This window comes from Sciurus carolinensis, chromosome 4 (genome assembly GCF_902686445.1).
Source record: "Sciurus carolinensis chromosome 4, mSciCar1.2, whole genome shotgun sequence".
Lineage (NCBI taxonomy): Eukaryota > Metazoa > Chordata > Mammalia > Rodentia > Sciuridae > Sciurus > Sciurus carolinensis.
In genome coordinates, this window is record NC_062216.1 from 150,716,825 (window position 1) to 150,744,629 (window position 27,805).

Genomic DNA, 27,805 nt, shown 5'->3' on the forward strand with positions numbered 1-27,805 from the left:
TACAGAACCCATGAAGAAGTAGAAAAATGAGGAGAAGAAAATCCCCCAGGAAATAAAGAGACACCCACAGATAGAGCAGATGTTGGAATCAGCACATAAGGACTGTAAATAACTATTAAAATGTGTTGAAGAATTTACAGCATAGTTGGGTATAATATGTGAAGATACGGAGATTTCACAAAAGATATGAAAATGCTTTAAAAAAGAAAGGACCAAATGGAAATTTCAAATCTGAAAAATACAATCTGAGAACTGAAAAAGAATTAAATACCTGAAATTTTAAAATTATCATACCCCAAAAAATGTTGGACAGGATTAATACCAGTTTAGAAACAGCAGAAGAAAAGATTCAAAAACTTGAAGAAAAGTCAGTGGAAATCACCAAAATGAAGAGAGAAAAATATTTGAAGTTAAATGAACAGAGTCTCAATTACCTAAAGGGAACTATCAAGCAGCCTAATATCTATGTTATTCAGAAGGAGAGGAGAGAATTAATGGGGCAAAAACATATTTAAGGAGATTTGGCTGAATAATAATTTTGACTGAGTAATTGTCTAACTTAAATTGGAACAAGAGTATCAATTTATAAATCTAAGAAGCCCAGAAAAAATAGAATTTCATATTTAGGTGTATCATTGTCAAGTGGCTGAAAACCAAAGATAAAAAAAAAAATTCTTTGAAACAGATGGATAAGAGATACATTTTATACATGAGAATAAAGATAAGAATGGTTAATGATTATTGATCAGAAATAACAAATGATGTGGGGGTGGGGATACCTCTCATAGAAAATATTCTGGGAATGGGGGGAAACATTCCAAGTCTCTGGAAATTGTCCTAAAGGCAAACAGCATACAAATGGAGAAATATTCTTTCTGGAAAATCTACTTCATCTTTTTTTTTTTTTTTTTTTTGGTACCAGGAATTGAACCCAGGGGCACTTAACAGTAAGCCACATCCTCAACCCTTTTTAAAAATATTTTCTTTAGAGACAGGGTCTCGCTGGATTACTTAGCATCTCCCAAAGTTGCTGAGGCTGGCTTTGAACTCACAATCCTCCTGCCTCAGCCTCCAGAATCACTGGGATTACAGGCATGCACCACTGGGCCCAGCAAATCTACTACCTCTTGATAAGAGCAGTGTGAGGCTGTGGCATTTGAACCATGACCTGCTCTCTTCAGTTCCCCACCTCTTCTCAGCTCTGTGTTACCCCAGAAAATGAGTGACCAAGAAAATGGAAAGGGGACTTTCCTCTCCCCTAAAATCCCAATTCACTACATACTGCAGGATTTATAGCCCAGGTAGAAATGGCCAGAGAACCAGTGCTCACTTTTTCCATCAGACCTCAAAAGTAGGGCAGAAGTTCTGCCCCAAGCACAGCAGGCCGAGAGTACCAGGACTCCAAGCACTCTGTTACAGTAGATCAGAGGGTGGCATCTCCACACTGGGAGGGAGGGGCACGCCAGGAGGACTAGGGGCTCCTGTCCCTTCCTTGAGGCTCACTAATAGGGTAGTGAGTTCACGCTGGGAAAAGGAGATCCCAACCCCAAACTCCTGTGCAGTGGTCCTGGGGTTCCTCCCAGACAGAAAGACGGGCGGTGGGTTGAAGACCTCCACATCTCTGCTTCGGGCACTGACCCTGTTTCTAAGAGTTTGGAGGAGACCATAACTAATGGTGCTCTGAAGACAATGGAGATGACAGCAGGCAGTGATTCAGAGAAGAAAGAGCTCTGGCAAAAACAAAATGGCAGCACAGGAGTTTTCAGACTAGATTTTTAAGGAAGGCTCACTTACGTGCTGTCTACCAAGGATGCACTCCAAATAAAGACACAAATAGATCAGGAGTTCAGAAATGTTAATGGGAGGTATCTGTGCATGAAGTTCAGAAATGCAGTGGGAGGTTCCTCGGAGTCAGCAGTGCCGCTGAACACCTGTCCTATGCCAGGAGCTCTCTAGGGGAGAAAGGATTCAGCAGTGAATAAAGCAATGACTTGTCCCAGGCTAGAGGACCGTCTCCCAGCAGCCCCTCCTTCAGGATGTTGGACTCTGGTCTTCAGCCCTCTGGTATTCCTGTCAGCCGGCTGCCACCCAGAAATTCTTCAGCTTCCACTCAGCTGGCCTTTTCTAGTTAAGCCTAGGACTTAGTATCATTTTCTGTATCGCATTTCTCAGGATTTGGGAGGGAGGAGAAGTGGAATTCGGATATACTTGATGACTCTGAGAAAAGTAAGTGATTTCTGTACCTCACAGGAAGACTGACTACAATTACTCTTGCCTTGCTCGTAGCTCAGGAATTGAGGTCTCTGAGACTGGGGAAAGGAATTAAAGGGTTCCAGTCCAATTCTAACAAGAGGGGACAAGTCCGTGTGGGACTATGCTGGTCACCATCTCGATTTTTCACTTAACTTTTGACCTTTAGTTCACCATATCAAGGTGACTTCAAAAATATGGATGGGAACCCAGTGTCCTTTTGGTGCATGTGAATAGAACAGCAGCTGCTCCCTCATTGTGTCCCATACACCCCAACCCCGTTACCCAAGTTGGGCTTCGGGAGGAGGAACTTTGCTGACTGCACAGATTTTTCTTCACTCCCTCTTGTCTGGAGATTTGTAGTCTTCAGGTATCCTTTAAAAGCCAAAAAAATCTTCCTATGCCTTTCAGTTGCTCCCTTAGCTTTGACAGAAAACCACGTTTTCAGTGTTGGTTCTTATTCTAGTTAACCTTTCTTGAGAAGTCCTCTCTCCCCACCTGTTTCACTGGATTTGTTTTTGTTAAAACCAACAGAGTGAAAGGCTGCCTTCCAGAAACAAAGAAGAATACCTCACTGGTGACTTGTTTAGTTACCCTTAGGCTAAGACCAAAGAGAGTGTTTTAACATTTCTTTTTGAAACTGAGGAGCCAGAGAAGACTCCCGGGACCAGCTCCCAGTTCTAAGAAGGTATGGACACTATTCATACTCTTTTAGATAATAATCTTTTTTTAACCATAGATTCCATGTTTATGAAGTTCATGAACAGGTAAAATAAAGCCATGGATAGAAATCTGGATAGAGGTTGCTTCTTAAGGGCAAGTGGAAGACACTGGCGGAACAGTGGCATGAGGGAATTTTTCATTGTGATAGAAATCTATATATTGTGCTTTATTTTAAATATTTTAAAGCTATTTATTTTTAATTGCTATGCTAATTATCCTGATTTTATCATTACACAATGTATATATGTATCAAAACATCACACAGTATCCAACAAATTGTACTATTAGTAGATGATTATCGTTTTTAGCCAAGAAGTTGCATGGTCACTTTCTAATACCTCTGTAACCACACTGAGGTGACAAAGTCAACCCAACCTCCCTTGGCCTATCTTACCCCAAAGCAACAAAGATCTTGTCATCCAGTGATCATCTAATGAAGCCCAAGTCATCCTGGGAAGGAGGAAGTTAAAAAAGGGTTAGAAAGCACTTTTTTTTTTTTTTTCCTAGAAAATACAGCAGTGTTTCTGTGGCTCATTGGTTTTAACATGAAAAAGAGTGTGGCTGACAGATATGTCAGAGCTTTTCAGAAATATGTCCTGTTTTATGTGTATTCAGCAGCACTCAAAAAAAGGAAATCAGCCTTTTGTGACTTCCAAGAAAAGGATTGTTCTTTTCTTCTTGTTTGTTACATGTCTAAATCCCAGAATCATGTCGGAAGAGGGAGGGGATGAAAGTTTTCAAAATAAATGATTCTTTTATTCCCACATTTTCAGACACCAGCAAGGATAAAGTCCTGTGGCTTTTACTGGGCCACAGACTGAACTTCTGATTTAAGTAGAGAAGCCTATGCTGTAGCCAAGATGCATGACATAAAGTAGCCCCTGAGACTCATCCTCAAAAACTGGAACATAGAACTATGTTCTCTGATAAAATAGCTCCTGGGGAGGAAATTCCAGGAAGATGTACCAACACTGCACCTAAGATAAGATGTGGGTGATCTTAAAACACGTGCATGTGAACATATGAATGTACATACACGTGCAAATACGTACCGTCACACACCACATAATGACATTTCAGTCCAAGACAGGCAACACGTATGGCAGGTTGTGATGGAGCTGGAAAATTCCTGGAGGCGCTGTGACTTTGTAGAGCAACATGTCACTCACGTATTTGTGGTGACGCTGGTCTCAACAAACCTACTGCACTTCCAATCATAAAAATGTAGAGCTCGTGCAATTAAGGGTAGTACATGATACTTGATCACATTAATCAACTGTGTTGCTGGTTTTTGTATTTACTATACTTCATCTTATTTTAACATAAACTCCATTTACTTATTTTAAAAAAAAATAAAGTTAACCATAAAACAGTCCCAGGAGGTCCTTCAGGAGGGTCTTGAGAAAAGCCACTGTTAGGATAGGATGGCACAGCGCATGCATGTCCCTGCCCCTGTGACCCAGTGGGACACAGCATGGAAGTGGAAGAGGTGATGCTGATGATCCTGGCCCTGTGTAGGCATGACTAAATTTTAAATTTAGTTTAAAAAAATTTTTAATAAAAAAATATAAATACAAAAAAGCTCCTAGAAAGGCATAAAGAGAAAAAATATTTTTGTAGGGCTGCATAATGTATTGGTGTTTTAAAGTATTATTATACAAGAGTGAAAATATTTATGAAATTAAAAGGTTTATAAGACAAAAAGTTTACAGTAAGTGAAGGTTAATTTATTATTGAAAAAGAAACCTTTAAGGACGTGGCCTAAATGGACAGTACTCCTAAGTCCACAGTAGTGTAGGTGATGTCCTCGGCCTTCACGCTCCCTCGCCACACACTCAGGGACACTCCAGAGTCACCCCCAGTCTTGCACCATCCACTGGTGGTGAAGTGGTGTGTGCAGGTGGACCTTGTGTGTGTGTGTGTGTGTCTTTTATATCATATTTTTTATGTTTAGATATACAAATACTGTTTTGTTACAGTTTCTATATTTGGTACAATGCAGACCACACAGGTCTGTATCGGGGTGGCAGTACAGGTGTGCATAGTCTGTCCCACTGGGTCAGTACACTCTGATGATGTACTGACCACACAATGATGAAATCACCTAGCAGTGCCTTCTCAGAACACATCCTTATCATTAAGTGAACACACAACTGAACACACACATAAACGCCTGTACAGTACACACACCCTCTAACACACACGAATTTAGGTTTGTATAGGAAGTTTGTATATGGAGGCTGTATCTGGAAGCTTGTATGCAGAAGTTGTCTATGGAAGTTCGCTTTTCAGATACATCATGAATAGAAAGTCTATTTATATCTCTTCCTTCTTATCTGGTGACTCTGGTTTTTCTTCTTAATCATCCTTAAAATAAATTTGACTTCAGTTAAAGTTTTTTTGAACTTTCAGCACCTAACTATGAATCCACAGATCAACTTCTGAAGGCGACTTTGTCTTTGAGGGAAGGAGAAGAAATGCACAGATAGAAGGAACTGATTTTCCAGCTCAATTTCGAGAATCCAGATTTTGGATTCTCAGGCTGGCCTCTGTGCTTTCCTTCCATTCTCTTGCTTCTTAGAGGGCTTCAGAGTCTTTTAAATTAACATCTGCCAATCTTAGGGGGCTATAAAGATGAGTAAAAACAGACCCAGTGGCAACAGTAAGAAACTTGGAATTAATATATCTTTGGAGACAAAATATTCAGCTTCATTAAGCATGATTTGGTCAACATTGACTGTAACTTAATTAGGCATGTGGACAAAGAAGGGAAAAAAATAAGGTTCTCCATCATGAAGAAGGGATCTCTCTATGGAACATGCTGGAACTAAAATTGTGAGGACAGACTTGGAAACAATATGCAAACCCTATGTAAGTCCAGGAGGTTTCTTAGGCTTATCTTATTTTCACACAGTCTTATTCAGCAATCTAAAATGTCTATGGAATTGAATGCAAATTGCTACATTTGACTTTCTACCAAAAACCCCCAAATCCCACACTTTTGACATTTAAAATAGAAAGTGTGAACATGAGCTACATACACCAGTACGTTTTCTTTTTTTCCTTTACTCAGTGAGCATTTATTGAGAACTGAATAGGTACAGGCACCTAAACATCGAGGATTCAAATGCTAGAAAGAAATTGCCCAACCCTGGTGTCAAGGAGCAAAGGAGAATCAGACCAGGATTCACATAAGGATAGAAAAGGATCGTGATGGATTCCAAATTTATCTTTTAGATGTTTCTTCTAGGTCACAGGTATCTGGGTTGGAAATTTAAATAACAACAGATCCACATTCAAGAAATAGAAATAGCTTGAAATTATTTATTGCCATTGGTTCTTTGCAGAAGTTAAAAAAACACTGATACCCCAAAAGTTAGTTGGGAATGGGTATAGGTCTCTTTTTACCCCAGTTTGTTGCTTTTTCCTTTTTGTTGGTGGCATTGGTAAGTGTTCCTGAGCATAGCTCCCTCTGAGCTATGGAGGAATTTGCAGTGTTGCTCTTCACCAACTGTGTGAGAGGCAGGGAAGTGTGGTAGAAGGAGCACTGGTTTTCGAGCCAAAGCCCCAAGTTCAATCCCAGCTCCAGCCTGCATAAGCCTGTGTGATCCAGGAACATGCTCCTTGGTTTCTTCTTCTGATAAATGGGTACAAGAAATATTTGCCAACCTCCCATGATGCTTTTAAGGATAAAAGGAGATAGTTAGCTAGGAAAGATCTTAGAGGATCCAGGGTCCTGCAAAAAGGTAGGGAACCCTCTTTGAAAATCTGAATCTATGAGATCTCCTAAGGCCAAGCTAAGATGGCCACAACCCTAGCTTCTTAGAGTTTATCCCCTCCGGAGGCTTCGTCAGCTTAACACCCTTGGGAATTTCATTTCCTCCTCTTGGCATGATCTCATTGCCCCCGATGGTGGTCCAGCTGAACTCTCCACCCAGTGTTTAAATTTGAGAGAGGTCAGTGACTTCATTTTCTAGGGGGAGCGAGGTTTTTTCCTTCTCCTTGACCACAAGAATGAGGAGATTTTGTGAGGACTTCTTTGGAGGAAAGAAAGCAAACAATCCTATCATTTAATAAGAGTCTTAAAAGCTTTAGCTGCTTGGGTGAGTATGGACACCGAGCCTGGTTGGCAACTTCTCCTGCTAACAGTGGAGATTTATTATCATAGAAAATCATTTCAATCCGCAGAGGTTCCATAGGGACCATTATATGGTCATGGGTATAATTAGTAGCAGAACTGTTTGGGAACGACTTTAGCATTATTCAGGGCCTATCATGCTCCAGGCAGAGTAAGGGGTGACACTGGTGTCTTCCTCATTTTGCAGAGGAGAGAGTCAAAGTGCAGAGTGGTTAGGTGGGCTGCCCAAGGTCATAAGTGTAGACATGGCAGAGTTCAGTCCTCAATCAGCTCTTGAACAATTCCTGTAGACTCCCACCAGGGAGGAGTCAATGCATTTTTAATCCGATCATTTACTATGTTTTCAAAATGAGAGAGAAAATGAACAGAGAAATATTAAACTAGCTTCACCAATTGCCCAGAGATCACGAAGGCCCAGAGTTTAGAAACTTGGGGCAAAGTGAGATTAAACTGTTGATTAAAAATGAAAAGTAAAATTCTCATGCTTCTCCTCCTCTTGACCCCAGGCTCAGATACACATTCAATGGCTGACCCCTTTCTAGACATTGCTCTCAGGAGATTTCACTGTGAGGGGTATTAATGAGTGGGGGTAAGGAAGATTACAAATGATACAGATGTCCTAAAGTAAGGACTCCAAGCCCTGTTGGTTTGGCAAGAAAAAATTAAGGAAAATTCAGAAAATTCTCAAATTCACTGAAAGATTTCGTTTCATGATTTCTACAAACAAACTCCAAAATTTGTAGACTTCTAGGAAGCTGAGAAGTTAGCAAATTGCCCAGGTGTTAATAGTCAGTTCCTGGTATTATTAGAGAGCAGTCTGACTTGTGTGTCTGGCTGAAACACTTTCCTGGTAATGTTTCTTATTTCTGCTAAAAGGTGACTCATACTTTTCATGATCTGAGCACTTAAGTCAGAAAATTAAAATTTATTGAGTGCATACTATGCATCTGGTTGTGACCAAGGTCCAGGGGATACAAATGTACACAGAATTACACGTGGTCTCTGGTGGGGTTTATAACCTAATGGGGAAAACAGTCAATCAACAAGGAATTGTGGCTTGTATATTAGGGTCAGAACTGAAATGAAGGTAGGGCAAGGAACCCATGAAATGCAACAGAGGAGTGTCTAACAGTTCTTGAAGGTTAGCAAAAGCTTCCTGGTTCAAGTGCCATCTAAGTTGAGGCCTCAAGGAAGAGGAGTTAACGGGGTGTATTCTCAGCAGAAGGAGGAACATGTGTGAAGGGATGGAGATGAGAGAATGGAGTGTGTTTGGGGAACTGAAAGAAATTCAGTCTGGTTAGAGTATTAAGAGTGGAGGGGCTGGATGGATGGGGAGGGCCGCCTTCTCTGCAGAATTAGGACTGTCCTAATTTAAGCATGAAGATAAGATGATCACATCGGTATTTTAGGAAGGTCAACATTCTGTGTATATGGGTGATTTGGAGCGTGAGACGCAGGGTGAAGTGCAGGATAACCAATAGGTGGCCAGTGCAGTGGTTCAAGGTAGAGATGGGGACAGTCTAGTCCAAGTCACTCCATCAGAACTGAAGACAAGACAGGTTCAAGAGTTCCTGAATGGGTAGAGTGTATCAGCAGAGCCTGGAGACAGATCCAGTATGTAGAATGAGGTAGGGAAGCCGTCAAGGATGGCTTCCAGGTTTCTGGGACGTGCGAATAAGGATGCCAGTTCCTGAATTACAGAGGAAGCAAGTCTTAGATGTTGGGGAGTTCTGTTTTGGAAGTGTTGCTGGAGAAGCATATGGGACAGCTGTCCCATATGGGTGGAGCTGTCCTATAAAAGTCGTTGGGTCCGAGTCTCAGGAGAGAGATCCAGATGGGTTGTGGATTTGGGAGTCATCAGCACAAGGATGACGGCTGAAGCCGAGGCTGTTGTCATATTGACCAAGTCAGCTCTGGCAGTTCTGTCTCGGAAGAGGGTCTGGATGCCCTCACTCTTTCTTGGTTTCCACTTGTGAGATCCTATGCATGGAATTAATCAGGACATCCATTTGCATGTCACTTTATGCTTCTTGAGTCTCCCTATGTCCCCAGGACTGTTGGTTAAGGTATGCAGAGAAATGTAGTGCACATTTTATTTATGGCCAAGGTCACATGGCATCCAGCAGTGACAGACTCAGCTCAGGCTCCTCCAGGTGCTCTTTCCACTGCACCAAACTGCCCCACGTCACCCGACAGGATACACTTAACTCACAATCACGATGAAGCTGAAGTTCAGTATGACAAATAAGAGACTTCACCTTCAAAAAGCAAAGGGACATCCTTTCTACCATGAGCATTGGCTGGTAGCTTCTTTCTTGATGCTGGGTCATGGCAGCAACCACAACTCCGAGACAGTCACGTGATCATGGGGGGAACCAGTGGTATTCTACACTTAGCACTATTGCTAAATATGATGTTCCAGAGGTTAGGTATTACATGTGTTTTCAACTTAGAATAATTTTAGTGCATTGTGAGTCAAGAATTGTCTGTATGTAAGATAGATTTTAATAAAGAAAAGAAAAGGAAAAAGAGCTGTCTGACAGAAACAGGAGCCCTGGGGGCTGAGCTGTCTTCCTAGGATGGAGGATGGGGGTCCCCACCTCACCCAGAGTTCTTGAGACTTCTCAGAATCTTTAGAAACAAGTAATTTAATCCACACACCCTAGACTTGAACATACAGAAGTTCTAGGCCTGGGCTTTGGAACCCCACTCCTCTGGGTTTGAATCGACTAGGTTATTTATTAACCATGTGATTTTGGGCAAGTTCTCTAAGTCTTCTGAGTCTCTGATTTATCATCTGTAAAGTGGAGATAGTGAACACAGAGCTGCCGCAAGAGGTTAAAGAGAAAAAATACTTAAAAATATTGAATACCATCCTCGTCATTTAATACAATCTCAATAAATGGAAATGGTTATTATATTTGTATTGTTGTTGTTGTTATCAGTTGCCAAACATTTAGATTTTTCAAGACAGGCTGAAATTTAGAATTTTAAAGATAGGCTTTTGTGGATTTTTTTTTTTTTAACAATCTCCCAATTTTTAAATGTTGACAAGTAATAAAAAAAATAAAATAAAATAAAAAGAATACTTTGTAAGAGCTAACTGACACACCCTCCTGCAGTCAGTTCAGGGTCTCTGGAGTGGGTCCCCAGAGACTGGGTCCCCTGCAGAGACTGGGCTGGACTGTCCAGGAAGAGAAGCTTCAGGGAGAAGGCCCAGGGCAGGGCCTGGGTCCCTGAGCTACAGCTTGTGGGTTTGGTAGCTGGTGGAGACCCTTCCTTTGCTGTCGGGTAGATGCATGCTTTGGGAGTGATAGGGAAATTTTCTTTCCTGACCTGCCAAGATGGTGCCAGAATTTCACAAAACAAATTTCTCTGATCCTAGTACTTCTTAGTTGCTTGAAATCCAGCTTCTGCATGGATCCTTATCTTCATTTTACTAGTTAGTGTTTGCTCATCATGGAATTTTTTTCCCCATTATTTTTATTTTTTTAGGTATTACACTCTAAACGTTGTTTATCTTAATTATTGAGTTATTTCGTGTCCTCTCAAATTTTGTGCCCTAAAATCCCAGCACGAAGTGGTGGATTGGTGGCTTATCCCTGCAGCAAGCTGGCCACAGAGGGCGGGGCAGTCACCCCCACTAGAGCCTCCCTCACAGCTGCAGGAGGGGAGGCTGTCGCTCCCACAGAGCAGGTGGGTCCTGGGAGATGCAGACCAATTTCTGTAGCCAAAACAAACAGTCTCTAAGCAACAAATCTGTCCAGGAAGGAGGAACACAGTACGAAGGCAAACAGGAATTATTTCCAGAATATTGATTCCTTGGGGGTTTTGGTACTTCTCTCCCTGGTTCTTTAGTAGGGAAATGCACAGACTGGCTTCCAGGGCACCTACTATCATCCGCTGCTCCCCCAGCTTTCAAACAGCTTTCTCCCTTTGTTCCATTATGAAAGGCAGGGATTCAATTTCAAAGGAGCTCTGTCATTAGGAGAAACCATTTTCCCTGAAACATCTTTCATTTAAGACTTCCATGTATTTCCAGCACTGAGTTGGGAATGGTATGGGAGGCCAGCTCCGGGGCTTCCAGGCCAGAGCAAGATCTCAGGGCTTTTCTGGGGAACGGCAGAGAGGGCCGGACCGTGGCTCTCAGGACAGGCAGAGCCACTTGGCACACCGTCCCCTTTGTGGGGCGTGGGTGGCTGCAGGAATGTGGACGTGCTCTGTCTACTTCCAGAATCCTGCCTGCTCCCAATGAAGGGCAAGGCCTGAAGGTTTGGCAGAATCATTGGCAGAATGAGTTCCACTGTTTCAGATGAAGGAAAAAAACAGACCTGTATATTGAACCTCTCTGACTCCTCCCAATTTAAGAAACGAAGTGTTATCAATACAATGGCAGCCTTTTTACATAATGCAAATGCCCACCCTCAGGAGAATAGATATAGAAATGGTGGCATGTTCTAGAATTCTCTAGAGCAGGAAAAATGAATCAGCTCTGTGTGACCCAGCACAGATAAACCTCAAAGACAGTGTAGCGCTTGGTTCTCTCCATGGATGTTTCCAGGGAAACGGGAACTGACTTGCTCTCTGGGTCTTTAATTTAGGGCTGAATCCGAGGGTCCCACTTTTTCTCTTCCTTTCCTCCATCCTTTCTTTCCCCTGTTTCCCCCTCAATTCTCTTCTCTCATCTCCTCCAGTACTGGTTTGTATTCTTCCTCACCTGGCCTGTTTCTCCCCTCTCTTCCTGGGAGAAGCCCAGCGTGTGCCAGGAAGGTCATGCGTGTAGGCTCTCCTGTGTGTGCTGTGACACAGTGCTTCATGCGAGATCCACTATTGCCTCCATTTTAAGACTGATAAAACCGAGGCTCATAGAGGTTGGGAAGTGGGGAGGCTCTTTCCAGCTGATGTTCGAATACAGGTCAGACTCCAGGATCTGGGCTCTTCTCGCCTCCACACAGCCTGTCCCGGGCACCACCCTGCTCCTCCTCCCTTCTGCCTTTCGTCCTTTTCCTTCTCTAAGAACGTCCTATTTGACCCACTGCTATAATCACCAGCATTATTATCATCTTCATAGCACACAGTTCATGGATGCCACAGGTAAGGGTTTGTCCAATGCTCTCATGAACAGAATCTTATTTGGTCTTAGCAAGCTCTAGGTTAGACAGGGCAGTCTTAAATCCTCTTCCCACAGGAGAACGAGAGCTCAGAGAGCCTGGAGACATGCTTAAGGCCTTGTGTCACAGGCAGCTCTTCTGTCTCCCATCCAGGGCTCCTTTGGTCCGCCCTGTGTGACCTCGTTCTTGTGTGGAGCACCTCCAAGGCCAGAGTCAAGAGTGTGCCCATCACTGGGGACACAATACCTGCGAAAGTGGATCCCGATTTTAAATTGTAATGTTTTGCTCCTAATGGATTTTGAACTAATTTTCATTTTTTAAAAATCACACTAATTATTATTTATCAATGACTCAGTATTTTGGCAGTGGGGGGGGGCTTTAAATTCCGCACCGCACTGGTTTCAGCCCACCCCAGCCCTGCCTGGAAGAACTGCACCGTGATCCCTTCTGTTCAGAATGGCACCCACTCTCCCTGAGCCTTAGCTGCTCACTGGTGAGGTTCAGTCCTCACTCCCGGGTCCCCTGGCAGGAAGTCTGTCGGATCTGAAGGATCCAGTGAGAGCAGCTGCGCCCCTCCAGCAGGGACAGGGACGAGGAGGAGGCCTGCTTTCTTCCACAGGCCTCGCTGTCCACTGGCCGATGCTCAGGTTGCTGTGGGTAAGTTAGCATGATGCAGCCTTTTTCTGGGAAGGGATATTCAGGAGTGACCTTCCGTGGATACCTGCTCGTTGGCCTGTAGGGAAACAGAAGGAACAGCTCGATCAAGGTTTTTCCTAGAAAAGCCCTCCATGGGCCCGTTATGGAAAACGAAGCTGTTTTTGTTTTCTTTGATTAATCACAGTGTCCTGTTTCCCAAAGTGAATGTGGCCTTGAATCTTCAGAAGAGGACAGGCTGTGCTGCGAAGGAAAGACTGCGACTCTCTGGTGCTGGTCAAGGTCCCCAAGATACAGGTAACCCTGTCCTTGAGGACTCGGCTCTTCAGTTTTTACGTTTGGGGGAGCTCAGGTTACCCGTTTCCTTTGAGTTTTTTTTCCCTGCCAGTGTGAGCAGGAGAAATATTAGCCTTTCAAGATTTCTTTACAGTTCCTTGAAAGCTGGAGGGGCGAGGCTGGCCAGAGAATTATATAACGGCAAAGCCCGTTTAAAGCAACAGTGTCTTTCTATAGGACTGGGCTGTTTCACGATTATTTTTTGTTGCTTACTATAAAGAAAAAGATACTAATTTTGTGAAGAAAATAGAGGGAACCTTCCCTCTATTACTTTTAGTTCTTTCATGGGAGAAATACAATTCCTAGGGTGTTGATAAAAAAAAAAAATTATCAAAGCCTGTTTCAAGGAAGCCAAGAGGAAAGAGACCATGTCCATTAACCTGAGGCTGCCACAGCACACTTACTCTTGTTTGAATTCAGAAGGAAAAAAGGATGAGGCAAGCTTTCTAAAGCACGCATTTGTTTTTATTTAAGAGTCCTGGGGAACATCACAGTCAGCTGGCTCTTCCTTTCAAGGGGAGCCCTGCCTTTATTTAAGCCCAAGGTATTCCTTGGTTTTATCTGGAGACTGCCCCTCTCAAAGTGCATCCCATGCCTTTTCCCGACTGATCTCCACACTCCCTTGATTCCACTTTCTCTTCTTCCCATTTTAGACACGACTAAACTGAGGCCCACGGATTCCATGACTTGCCTGGCACCCCAGATTACCCAGAGACCAGAGCCTGAGCTGACATCTCTCTCAGAATCACCCAGGTCCCCATTTCCTTCCCTTTAGAGTTGTGGTTCCCAATCAAGGGAGACTTTGCCTTTCAGAGGACATTTGGCAACATTTGGAGGCATTTCAGTTGTCACACCGGGCGGGGGGTGCTGCTGGCATCTGATGGGCAGAGGCCAAGGATGCCCCTCACCATCCCTCAGTGCAGAGGCGGCCCCCAGCAAGGCGGTATCCCACCCCCGTGTGCGCTGAGGGGGAGGAGCCCTGGTCCCCACCATGCTCAGCATCAGACGGACATTCCAAACTCTGGGCGTTGCCAAGGGCTCCTCTGCCCAGCGACAGGCTTGGCCTCTCTCCCGGGGCTGCCACAAGAGTTAAAGCGGCTGTCTAGAATGCCCTTTGGCAATGGCCAAGTGTCCCCTGCGGAGTTTTCTGCGGACACGCAGTGCATCAGCCGGAGCTGCTGTGTTTTATAATTTATAGTCACTGGGTGCCTGTCTTCATTTAGCAGCAAGCCCGCTGGCAGTCGCCCTGCGGGGAGGAAGCGAGTCCCACGGAGGCCTGCAGCCCCCACCAGCTGACAGCCTGTGGTATTTGGGGATGGCTACTGCTCAAAGACACCTGGGAACGGGCTGGGGCGAGATGGCACTGAGCACACGGTCCCCCTTCAGACCCCTTCATCGGTAGCGGCCCCTGCCAGAGGATGGCCTATTGAACATTTCCAGGAACAGCACTGCCAAGCCTGTCAACTGCTTTCTTGGAAATACACTCAATAAGGATGGCTGTCCTCCAGCCGGGAGAGCAGAAAGCCCGGCCTGGACCACAGGACTGAGCAGTGACAGTGGCAGTGGATGGCTGCAGGCTGCGTCAGTGCCTTGGGGTGGTAGGGGGCTGTTCTTACAGGACTCCAGAGCCAGGCGGCTTCTAGAGCCACGCAGCAACGTTCTCAGAGTGGCGGAGTGGCGGGAGATGGGAGGGCCCCGGGTCCTGCTGGCTTCAGGAACCTCGGGGACCTTCCCACACTGCCATCTTGGTTCAGACATCATCAGACTGACATGTGACCCTTTCTCTCTTGTGAACTTCACTCCTAAACACATCCAAGAGCGTCTCAGAAGAGGGAGCCTATTTCCTGCCCCCCCCCATCCTCCAATCATTCTGAGAATATAGCAAATACAGGACAAAGATATAATAATGAAAAAGAAATCTTATCCTTTATCCTCCTCCCCTCCCCCACCAGAGGATCAACCTTTGCTGTCACAGAGTCTGATATTCCTGCTGCAGTCTGGCCACCCTGGAGTTGCACCCGGGGTTACAGCCTTCTCTGACCTCTGGGGTGGCAGGGCTTGGCAATGCACTTGGGCAGGCCAGCTGCCTGCAGAGAAAAGCTCCCTGACGTCACAGCGCTCACGCACAAACAGCAGATCCCAAATTATTTGCTCTCTGGGGTGCTCAGAAAATGTTGGCTAATCATGTTTTTAAATTGTGAGAGAGTTACAGAGTTCATCATAAAGCATATTTGAGACGTCTTTTTATTTCTAGAACACAGGACACTCATTATTTGAGGCCCACCTTGAGCTGCAATTAGTTAGGGGTCAGGCTGCCAGATAAGGGTAAAGGACAAGGAATTGAATTTAAATTTCAGGTAAACAACAAATGATCTTTTTGGTGTTTGTCCTAAATATTACTCACTGTTTATCTGAAATTCAAATCAACCAGGCATCATGTGTTTTGCTAAATCTGGCCACTCGGTTTAAGGGATAAATTGACCTACTTGTTAAATTACGACTGGGAACATCCACACACAATCAACGCCCGGTGGGAGAGGAGGGAGACAGAGAGGGAGAAGGGAGAAGAGCGGCAAGGAAGAGAGAAGGAGAAAGACCAGGAGGAAAAGGAGATAGGCAGAGAGAAAGAGGAACGAAGATTTAAGTGAAAGAGAAGCAGGAAGTGAGAAGAAACAGGAGCAGCTCTGAAGGACCGCAGTCTTTTGATTGGTTAGGACAGGTCCACAGAGTGCCAGCTCCCTGGGACATGCTGTTGAGTTGGCTCACCACTGTTCTTAGATCTTCTGCTCTGGTAAAACCCACAGAGGCCACGAGGGAGGAATGAGTCTCTGAGCTACTGTAGCCTTGCCTATATTAACCCCAGAGCCAGGGTCGTGAAGTGAAATTCACTGGAGGCCATTGTTTGGGACTGAGTTCTTTGCACTAGGCTCTCAACAAACCAGACCAAACCAAAGTCACTCAAGCTAGAAGCCATGGGACCAAGCTCGACCTTGAATCAGGCCAGCTTTCCAGAACTCAGATCGTTCCCCGTAACCAACAAAAAGTCTATATGAGCCAGTGTGATAGCCAAGTCCCCTGTTTTAGTCCTCTAGGGGAAGTAACTGAATGGCCAGGGTATTTCTTTCTCCTTGTTCTGTTTTCCCGGCCTCCCCTGCCTGTGCAGCCCTCTCCTCTGCTCAGCTTATTGGAGCGCTTTCCTATTTTACAGAAGGGACGATGCCCAATTCATGCATTGCTAATAAAAGCCAATTTCCTCTTCAAACGCCGTTTGCTGACATTCTGCTTTTTGACTGGGAGAAACCAAATCTAAGGCCATCTCCAGCTGCAGGACCAAGGGTCCTTCTACCCACCGCCCCCATCCCGCACCCACACACATTGCTGGTATTCAGGGCTTGTAGATTTTCAAAGAACTGGAATCTAAACAATAGATTTGTGGCTGCCAGAGTTCTAGGAAACTTTATTTTGCTGTTGAGGATGATTCAGAAAACCCTGCAGAGCTTCCTTTGTCTCAGGGTCAACGCGCTAAGGAGCAAGAGCCATTGCGCACGCATGTGCAGACGAGGTTCTCTTATCCACAGATGGAGGTCGGGGGTCCTGACCCAGAGGCAGAAGGCTTTGCCAACTTCAGGGGACGTGGTGGCGGGAGGGCCGGGTCTCCTGAAGAAAAGGCCGTGTCCTGGTCTGTCATTACCGCGTCTGGGGAGCTCAAGGGGCTGCCTTCCTCTACCTGGTGCTGTGGTCTGGATGCTGAAAGTCTACCCAAAGTCCCCGTGTTAAGGGTTTGTGACATTATTGGAAAGTGGTGGAGGAGGGCCCTCTGGGGTAGTCCTTGGGTTTTGCCCTCAAAGGAGATGTGGGGGAACCGGGCCTCTTCCTCTTTTTCCTTTGGCTTCCCAGCCATTAGATGAGCAGTCTGCTCTGCCACATCTCATTAGATGAGAGTCTGCTCTGTGACTGCTGTCCAGTGCCCCTACCCCAGGCCTTCAGGGAAGGAAAACGAGGCCCAGAGAGACTAACTCATTTGTTCAAGGTAGTAAGTGGAAGAGCTGGTAGAATCTGCCTCCTACCTGCACACTCCCATGTGTTCATTTAGCAGTTTTTGTGTAATAACAAGTAAGTCTTGAAACCTCCATGATTTACTGCAACAAAGGCTTCTTTCTACCTTGCAGAAAGCCTAGGGAAGTCCTCCATGCAGTGACTCAGGGATCCAGGCTGTTACCACCTTGTGGCTCATCGCCGGCTTCCCTGGTCACAGGCAAATGAGATGGAAGTGGAGGGAGGCACTCCTATTAACCACTCTGGCCTGTATTCATAGGACTGCCTCTTATACACAGCCCATTGCCCAGGACAGTCACATGGCCCCAAGCCCAGCAAGTGAGGCAGTGGGGGAACTTGTGGATTTTCCCTTCCTGGAGACTTAATGGTCTCTACTTCAAGCAAATCCAACTGACAGCAAACCCAGCTGATGGCCTAAGTTAAGAACAAATGCCATTGGGAGCTGGGAGTGTGGCTCAGTGGTAGAGTGTGCCTCAAATGCTCCTGGGTTCGATCCCCGGGAACAGTTGTTATTGCTAGTAACTCCTTTAATCTGGTTGTATGAATTATTAGCCCAGTCCTATGGTCATAATTTGTTAATTATTATTAATTATAGTCATCTATTTATATAATGAGGCCTCTTTAATTTCTGGGTCTATTCAGTAAATATTTATTGAGTTCTCTCTGCCAGGCACTTTTAGGCCCCTGGGATACATCAGCACATGAAACAGAACAAAACCATTCCTTTGTAGAATTAGTATTCCAGTGACAATGGAGGAGGATAGATAATTAACCCCAAAAGATAAGAAAACAATATAACATATTAGGTGTTAATACGTGCAATGGAGAAAAACAAGAGAGAAATGAAATCGAGACATGAATATATGATGTGAATGTTGAGGAAACAGTTTTAAATAGGATGGTGAGGGAAGGCCTTCTTGAGAAAGTGATATTGAACAGACATCAAAGAATGCAGGAGAGCTCTGGGGTAAAAACCTTCTGAGAAGAGCAAATAGTGCAAAAGCCCTGAGGCAGAAGAGTGACCAGCATGGTGATGGGCAGTAAGGACTTCAGTGTGGCTGCAGAGGAGAGTAAGGAAGGTAGGAAAGGAGATCAGGAAGGTGATAGGAATGGGATGTATGACCCTCCAAGGTCTTGTAACCTGTGTAAGGATTTTACTTACTTCTGTTTTTAAAACCTCAGTCTTCTCCCCACTTCCCGACAGACCCACTATACTTGTTTTGTGCCCCCAAGCTCAGTGGTTCCCAAACTTGAGCATGCATCAGAATCACCTGGGAGTTCAAATCAGACTGCTGGTTCATCCCCAGAATATCTGTGGTAGAGTCTGAGAATATGCAATTCCAACAGATCCCAGGTGCCAGAGTTTGAATGTTTGTGTCTCCCCAACATTCCTATGTTGACACCTAACCCCAATCTAAGGGCATTAGGATATGGGACCTTGGGGAAGAGATCAGGTCATGAGAGCAGAGCCTCACAAATGGAATTAGTGTCCTTAAAAAAGAGGCCACAGAAACCAGATGCAGTTACTTGGGAGGCTTCAGGAAGCAGGAGGATCACAAGTTCAAGGTCAGCCTGGGAAGCCTGGCAAGACACTGTCTCAAAATAAAACTTTAAAAAGTGGCTGAGGACTTAACTCAGGGGTAGAGGGCTTGCCTAGTGTGTGCAGGGCCCTGGGTTCCATCTTTGGTGCCCCCAAAGCAAAAAGAGGCCCCCATGAGCTGCCTCGCTCTCCATCATGTGAGGAAGAGATGAAAGGTGACCATTTATGAACCAGGAAGAGGGCCCTCACCAGACACGGAATCTGCCGGTCCCTTGGTTTTGGGCTTCCCAGCCTTCAGACCTGTGAGAAAGTGTTTGTGGTTTAAGCCACCCAGTTTTTTGTATTTCGTTGCAGCAGACTGAGCTGATGAGACACCAGTGGCTGCTGCTGCTGCTGCTGGTACAGGGGCCACACTTTGAGAAGCACTGCTCGGGTGAGAAGAGCTGCTTGTCTTTGGGGTCTGGGGCTTTCCCACATCCCCAGGGAGACCTTCCCTAATTCCTGGACCGAGCCAGTTAGATAATCTGCAAGGCCAGTTCAAAATGAAAATACTACCCCTGTTCAAAGTGTAAGGGGGAGAAGGGCCATTACTGTAAAGATCTTTAAATGTTTTATTATTTGTAAGAGGTAATATGAGTCATAGTGAGCAACAGATTTTAAAATGGCAAAGAAATATCATTTGAGGCCACGGTTTTGTATGTTACAATATATAATAATGCTTTATATTACCATGATGCCACAGTCAACCATAAGATTGTCTGGGTTGCTTTCCTTAATATTCATTCATTAAGTAAAATCTATACTTTTTAAAATTTTATACCTTAAATTTGATTTTAATTTTCAGTTGATGTAACTGGAAGCAATGTCAGTTGCTGTTGGCAAATGGAAGATCACAGATACTTTTTGGTAAATTTAACTTTGATAATTAAGACCTAACTTGGATCATTAGTGTTACTAGACTATGTCAGATTATTCTATAGGCCAGGACAACGTTAGGCCAGGATAGCATTAGGATACATTTCTGACAAATTATTTTTAAATGTGAATTTTATAAACTCTAGAGGTGATGACTGCTGTAGACTATTTTCTTTCTTTCTTTCTTTCTTTCTTTCTTTCTTTCTTTCTTTCTTTCTTTCTTTTTTTTTTTTTTGTACTGGGGACTGAACCACTGAGCCACATCCCCAGACTTTTTCATTTTTAATTTTGAAACAGGGTCTCACTAAGTTGCTTAGGGCCTCCCTAAATTATTAAGGCTGGCTTCGAACTTGCAATCCTCCTGTCTCAGTCTCCTGAGTTGCTGAGATTACAGGCATGAGTCACTGTATCCTGTTGCAGAACTGTTTTCTAAAAAGATTTAACTCTCCACACAAGTCAGTGTCCTGGAAAGTCTGCGCTTAAGTATTTGTGTAATTTTAAATATTTTAGTATTAATTATGATTTTCTCCAAAAATTTCTGTAACTTGTGAGAATCATAAAAAAACCAAGAGAGCTTCCGTGATTTTTATGTAATTCAAGATGCCTTATTATGTGTTCTATCACTGTATCTTCAAATACAAGGAAAATTAATTTTTAAATTGACTTACTTGCGAATCGTCAATTTATCTGAAACTTTGTATGAAGATAGTGTTCCATTCGGTCACATAGGGCAATCTTTAAATTTAATTTCTACTTATAAGCCTATGGATCTGTGGTTTGTGATGTTGCACAGTTTTTAAAGCTAGAAATTCTAGCTGGGCATGGTGGTGCTTGCCTGTAATTCCAGTTACTTGGGAGACTGAGGCAGGAGGATCACAAGTTTGAGGCCAACCTGGGCAACCTAGCAAGACCCTGTCTCAAAATTTTTAAAAATTAGAAAGAGATGGGGATGTAACAGTGAGAGCACTTGCCTAGCATGTGTGAGGCCCTGGGTTCAATCCCTAGTATTGCAAAAAATAAAAATAAAAAATAAATAAATAAAAAAATCAGAAGTTCTAAACTCTGGAGACGTTTAGTAACTCCCTGAGGTGCTTTATTACAGTGTTTATGTAAATGCCATTATTTCTTAATAATTTACTGAGATATTGTACTACCCAAGTGCCAGCAATTTCTGTCCCAGTGCTCAGACTAAAGAGATGATATTTGTGCAGATGCCACAAAGACGGGCTCTGGGGACAGACAAGCAAGTCTGTCTCCTGCCATTGTGTCCCAGCACTGCCTCTCCGTGGAACCCTTCCTCTCTCTCTCTCATGACCACTACTTGCTGCTGCTACTCCTGCCCAGGTCCCAGCCTGGGAGCCCCCTCAGATTCCCGTGGTGCCCAGGGCAGCCCTGGGCATGCTTGTGTGTACGAGACTGCCAGGCCCACCCTTGGTTGCCTGTGTGTGTGTCAGTCAGTTTTCTCTATTATAACAAAATATCTATGATAATTTATGAAAACAAAAGGTTTGGCTTACAGTTTTGAAGTTTCCAGTCCACGATCGGTTGACTCTGTTTCTCTGGCCCTGGGGCAAAGCAGGCCATGACAAGAGTGCTGACAGAGCAAAACACTCACCTCATGGCCAGGGAGCAAGAGAGAGGAGAGTAGGGAGCTGGCCTCCACAGTCCCCTCCTAGGACACCCCCTGGTGACGTAAGGACCTCCCACAGCGTCCCTCTTCCTCAAGGTTCTGCTACCTCTCAGAAGCACTTATGAAGAAGTCCAAGACAGGGCTGGGGTTGTGGCTCAGGGGTAGTGCACTTGCCTCCCCTGTGTGAGGCCCTGGGTTTGATCCTCAGCATCACATATAAACAAATGAATAAAACAAAGATCCATCAACATCTGAAAAAAAAAAAAAGAATTCCAAGATAGTGACGGCAGAACATTAAACCAGGCAGTGTCCCTTTTGAAATTGGGCCTATGTGACTCCACAGGTTGCCCAGCCTGAAGCCAGTCCCACTCTTGCATGAGTGAGCTAGCCTAACCTTGCCCATGAGGCATCTCGCATTATTCTCTAAGGACACACCATCCTCAGTTACCGAAAGCCTGTTTTCTTCTAGTGGACTCAGCAAACAACTTGACCCATTGGCCATGTTCAGCCTGCTGCCTGATTTTTTTTTTAAATCGTATTTATTTAAGGTGTCCCACCTGATGTTTTGATATAGATTTACATAGTGAGGTGATTGCTACAGGCCAGCAGACTAATGTCTCCGTCATCTCATATAATTATCTTCTTTCTGTGTGTGTTTGTGTGCCTGTGTGTGTGTGTGTGTGTGTGTGTGTGTGTGTGTAGAGTACCTGGAATTTCCACTCTTGGCAAATTTCCGCTGTCCCACAGTGTTAGCTGGAGTTCTCATGGGGTGCATTAGTCTCCCGATTGGTTCGTTCAGCCTGTGTAACTGCAGCTTTGCACCCATGGACCTACCTGCTTCCCACCCCAGCCCCACCCCCACCGGTAACCACCGTTTCACTTTGTTTTCTATGTATTCCACTCACTTTTCTTTTTTCCGCCTATTTTATAATCAAGTTTCGTTGAAACACACCAAAGCTCCATGATTTGCATAATATTATGACTGCTTTCACGATACAACGGCAGGGGTAGGAATGGCTGGCTCTTAGAGCCCAACACCTTTGGTCTTTTCTAGAACAAGTTTGTCGACATCTGCACCAGACTCTGAGATCCCGAGAGGCACGGATCACCTCTGTCCCACTCCCGTTTGTTCCCAGCGCCTAGAACAGAGCCTGGCTTACCTAAATGCTCAGTCAACCCCTGTGGAAAACAAGACAGTAAAAGAAAAGCGTGACTATATAAGGAGCCTAGCATTTTGTGAAGGAACTTATTTTATTGAAAAGAAAGTCGCAAAAAAAAATCTATGTTTGATTCCATGTTTTGTTTTCATGTAAAGATGGTGTTTGAAATGACCTCCCTCCCCCTGAAATTGATTCCCCAGGAAACTCACAACAGTGTTTGCCTTGTGGCTCGGCACGACCTCTGGCACCGCCACACCACCCAGTCTGGAGAGTCACAGGTACTGAATGCATGACATTCATCACTCAATAAATATTCATGCAGCACGGCATGGGGCGAGGTACGATGACAGAAATGACAACGAGTCCACCGTCTCTGACTCCACAGACCCGTACAGCCAATTAGAACCCAGGGGAAGAGACCCGCGATCGCATAATCCACCAAACACGGACATGTTTGACAAAAAGCGCTAAGTGCCAGAGACAACTTCTGGATCAAGTGCCACGGGTTTTCAGAGCCAGGACCGTTTCATTCAGGCTGCAGAATCAGGGGAGGATCCTCACCATTCGCTCTGGCCCCTGCCCTCCTGCTTTGCTCTGGGCCACGAGGGGCTGGACCCTGCAAGCGACGTTCCCGTGGCCGCCCTGCCAACCGGCTCCATCTGGGCTCTGTCAGTGGGAAGCCAGGGAGAGAGATGAGAACCTGGAGAAAGAGAGGAACCAGTCTATCTCTCCTCTCTCTGAGCCCCAGTTTTGTTCCTGATACAGTTTGGAAAAAAGCAATAGCACGCACTTCGCAGAGGTTCATTTTCTGGTTTGGGTTTTTTTACTTCAAATTTTTCCAAATTTTTTTCAGTGTTTTTGGAGCTCAATTTTTGAGTTTTAAGAGTATTAAATGAGATAAAACATGCAAATTACTTAGCCCAGTAACTAATACACACTAAGCATTCAAAGAATGCTTCTAGCTTTGCTCAGGTAAGTCAGGATGAGTTAGGTGATCGATTAGTGATGTCTGTTGAGGGTGAAGGATGGGAAGGTAGTGGTATATGAGAGGAATGTTTGCAAATTCGGATAGATTGAAGCTGTATTGTGGAGACAGAATTGAAGACCTGGCCAACTAATTGACAAACTTAACAAGGAATTGAGAGAAATCAAATAATTAGCATGTGAGCCCAGAGTCAACACATGAAATTCTTTTTTTTTTTTTTTTCAGTACTGGGGATTGAACCCAAGTCCTTGTGCTTGCAAGGCAAGCACTTACCTACTGAGCTATATCCCCAGCCCCTTGAAATTCATTTTTAGACAATTGAGTTGGGACCTCTCTGGTTACAAAAAATAAATAAATAAGACACAAAACACAATGATATACTAGGGACACTTCAGAAGGCAGAGTTTTCTAGAGGTATGCAAATATGCAGTGAGTTAGCTAAGGAAATCTTCCAAGCAGTACGTATTCAGGCCTGATGGAGGCCTGGAAAACTACCGAGGAAGCCACGGCAACTCCAGTTACTGGAATCTGGTCTCTTCTGAAAAAGAGAAACCATTGTTCTTCACATAGCGATTCTGTCCTACTCAGCTCCTCTGTTTCTGTTTCTCCCTCTCCGTGCCTCTGTTTCTGTGGTTCTATTTGCTGTGTCCTGCATTCATAATGATTGAACTGGGCGTTAACCACTCAAGGTGAAGTTTTCTAACAGGGCCACCTTCTCAGGCTGGGCCACCTGGCAGTTTCCTTAGGTCCTTAAGAAAGGGCCATCATGTTGGATGCCTTGGGCTCAGCGCAGCAGGTGGGGTGGAAGAGCAGGGACACACGATGCAAAGTGGCAAGTCCACCAGTTCCAGGTGGAGCTGTGTAACCAGTAGATTCCATAGCACTCCAGGCATGGCGAATTGGTAATGCCAGTAGGAGCTGCAGGAAGCTAAAATGCTAAGATGGACTCCTGGTTGAGAAAGCTTTGGAAAGACCTAATGACTTCCAATAGATACATTCCCTACAAATCTCTTTATTACCCACCATCAAAATCTGTCTAAGACCTAGGGCTTAGAAGTCAGAGACTATTTGTGAAAAAGAGTTTTCAACAGGTCCTGGAACGTTAGATGATTTACAGAGGGAGGGATTTTTATTACCATCCTTTCTAGGGACTTCACTAGTTTCTTAAAGGAGCAACCTTGAAACTGGCTTGGAAGGGTGGGTGTAGAGGATTAGTGTTTCCTTATGGCTTTGTGAGTAAAATATTCTACAGCTCAGGAAAACAAACAAGACGGCCCAACCCTCTGTGATTCTTCCCAGAATTCTTCAGAGCCAGGACATCATCACAGTGCTTGGAACTGGAGGGACCCAGAGCTTGCAACACACCCATTCCAAGGACAGGTTGATACAAGCTCACTTACATGAACTTGTGTAGAAATGCAGAGAAAGGAAAGAAGAAGGAAAGGAGATAATTTTTTAAAACCTAATATTTAGGAAATCTATCCATGGAGACATATGGAACTCTAAAGGGGCACATGGATACTTGCTGCAGGACACACAGGGCAACTCTTTTTTAATTTTTTAAAAAATTCGTTTTATTTAGATATACATGACAGCAGAATGCAATTCAATTCATTGTACACAAATAGAGTACAACTTTTCATTTCTCTGGTTGTACATGATGTAGAGTCACACCATTCATGTAATCATACATGTACATAGGGTAGTGATGTCCATCTCATTCCACTGTCTTTCTCACCCCTTCACCCCTCCCCTCTCTTTAATTCCCTCTGCCCAATCCGAAGTTTCTTCATTTTTCCCTTACCACCCACTCCCCTATTATGTATCAGCATTCATTTATCAGAGAAAACATTTGGCCTTTTGTTTTTTGGGATTGGCTTATCTCACTTAGCATGATATTCTCCAATGTACCTGCAAATACCATAATTTTATTCTTCTTTAAGGCAGAGTAATATTCCATTGTGTAATATTCCACAGTTTCTTTATCCACTCATCTACCGAAAGACATCTAGGTTTGTTCCACAATTTAGCTATTGTGAAATGAGCTGCTATAAATATTGATGTGGCTGCATCACTGTAGTATGCAGACTTTAAGTCCTTTGGGTATAGGCTGAGAAGTGGGATAGCTGGGTCAAATGGTGGTTCCAGTCCAAGTTTTCTAAGGAATCTCCATACTGCTTTCCAGAGTGGTTGCACCAATTTGCAACCCCACCAGCAATGTGTGAGTGTACCTTTTTCTCCACATTCTTGTCAACACTTATTAGTGCTTGTGTTCTTGATAATAGCCATTCTAATTGGAGTGAGATGAAATCTTAGGGTAGTTTTGATTTTCATTTCTCTAATTACTAGAGAGGTTGAACATTTTATCATATATTTGTTGATCAATTGCATATCTTCTGTGAGTGTCTGCTCAGATCCTTAGCCCATTTATTGATTGGGTCATTTGTATTTTTGGTGTTAAGTTTTTTAAGTTCTTTATAAATCCTGGAGATTAGTGCTCTATCTGAAGTGCATCTGGTAAAGTTTTTTTTTTTTTTTTTTTTTTCACTATAGGCTCTGTCTTCATGTTATTGATTGTTTCCTTTTATCATCTGGATTGAGAAATCTGCTGCTATGTGAATTGGTTTCCCCCTACATTGTAATCTGATACCTCTCTCTTGCAGCCTTTAAAATTCTATTCTTATTATTATACGCTGGGCATTTTCATTATAATGTGCTTTGGTGTAAATCTATTGTAATTTTGTACATTTGGTGTCCTGTAAGCCTCTTGTATTTGATTTTCCATTTCATTCTTCAAGTCTGGGAAATTTTCTGATATTATTTCATTGAATAGATTGTTCATTCCTTTGGTTTGTGCCTTCCTCTATCATGATAATTCTTAAATTTGGTCTTTTCATGTTATCCCATAATTCTTGGAGGTTCTGTTCATGATTCTTACCATCTTCTTTGTGTGGTCAACTTTATTTTCAAGATTACATATTTCATCTTCATTGTCTGAGGTTCTTTCTTCTAAGTGATCTAGTCTGTTGGTGATGCTTTCCATTGAGTCTTTAATTTGGTTTATTGTTTCCTTCACTTCAAGAATTTCTGTTTGTTTCCTTTTCAAAATCTATCTCTTTATTGAAATAATCTTTTGCTTCCTGCACTTGCTCTTTTAACTATTTATTGGAGTGATCATTCATTGCCTGCATTTGCTCTGTTATATTATCCTTTACTTCATGGGTTATTTTAATTATGCACATTCTGAAATCCTTCTCTGACATTTCTTCTACTGTGCTGTCAATGGATTCTATTACTATAGCATCTTGGTTTGTTTGGGGCGCTTTCTTCCCTTGTTTTTTCTTGTTGTTCGTGTGTCTTTCCTTCTAGCAGTGCAGTTCCGAGGTATTACAGTTTCTACCCTATAGATTTGTAGTTATGTTAACAGCACCCAATGCAAATAATATGCAGCCTTAAACCAAATAGCCCCTAGGAAGACATTAACAGTTTTGTCGCAATAAACAGAGATGTTGTGTTCGATTATTATCTATAACATAAACATTAGGTTTGCAAAAAGGTCTACAATTTCTAATGGTGGACAGAGAGAGAAAGGGGGAGGGGTGTAGGTTGTGGTGTTAATGAGGTAGGAGGTGAGAATATAGAGGTGTTAGATCATAGGAAGAGAGGAAGAGGAATCAAAAAAAGTTGGTTGTTAGGAGAAAAGAGAGAAAGAGACTCCAAGGAAACAGATAAATAAGAGGAAAATAGAGCAGGTAAAAAATAAAAATAAAAGAATCTACAATGAAACCGTAATACACTATTTAAACCTTCCAGTCCTCAGTAGCTTGATGCATCAAAAGTACTTGATTTCAAAAATGTTAGGCATGAGAGAGTGGGCAATGATAAAAAAAGAAGAAAATAGGGGAAAAAAGAAAAAAGAAGAGTCTTGAAGGAAGATCGAACACTTGTTTCTGCTGGAGCTCAGTATCATCTCTGCCTCCCTTCTCTTCTGGTAGGCAGGGTTGGCTGGAGTGTGCTGGTAACTCCACCCTGGGCATGGTGAAAGCTACTAAGGTGGGAGAATTAGACTTGGAGGCCGAACTCCTGGAGGCAGGATATAGCAATTGCCAGTCCCACTGGAAGACTGCACGCTAGGACTCTCCTTTGGGGTCCACTCATATGACACAGGAACCTGCTTTTAGCCCTTTCCCTCACTTGTGGGCCCCACAATTCCTGGCCTCTAATTTAGTCTCTGAATTGTATCTCTCCTGCCCCTGGCTTTCCAGTCAGGCACCTCTCCCCCTGAGGTCCTGGGGACTGAGCATGGG